Consider the following 577-nt stretch of genomic DNA (forward strand, 5'->3'; position numbering starts at 1 on the left):
GCATCAAGTAAAATCCAACCTCATACATCTAGTAGAGGTATGTATAACCTTAGGGAAGATCATCACCTTTAAGCCAAGTTTGCCTCTTTAGTTAGAAAAGTCGAGGTGCTAGAATAGAAAAAGAGTGGTCAATTAAAATCTTTTCGAGACATTGCGTGTCAAATTTGTGAAACAAATAAACACTCAACCAATGATTGTCCAACCTTGCCTTCTTTTAAGGAATGTCTCCATGAAAAAGCCTATTTTAAATAGTTTTCAAAGGCCCAATCATAACCCATATTCGCAAACATACAACTTTAGTTTGAGAACTCACTGAAATTTTAATTGGAAGAGTGATAATGCATAAACTTCACAACCATAGTTTCAAGCACACTATAATTTCCAAAATTCTTATGGATATGTACCTCCTTATACTCCACCTCCTATAAGAAATTTTAAGGAAACTTTGTATGCATTCATTGAAAAGCAAAAGATAATCAACACTTAACTTGCTTAAAGTATACCAGATTTTAAAGATACTTTTGTAAAATTCACATCTACTCTCAGTTTTCAAGAGAAAGGTAAGTTTTCATCTCAA

The sequence above is a fragment of the Populus euphratica genome, unplaced genomic scaffold (assembly GCF_000495115.2).
Source record: "Populus euphratica unplaced genomic scaffold, PopEup_1.0 scaffold956.1, whole genome shotgun sequence".
NCBI lineage: Eukaryota > Viridiplantae > Streptophyta > Magnoliopsida > Malpighiales > Salicaceae > Populus > Populus euphratica.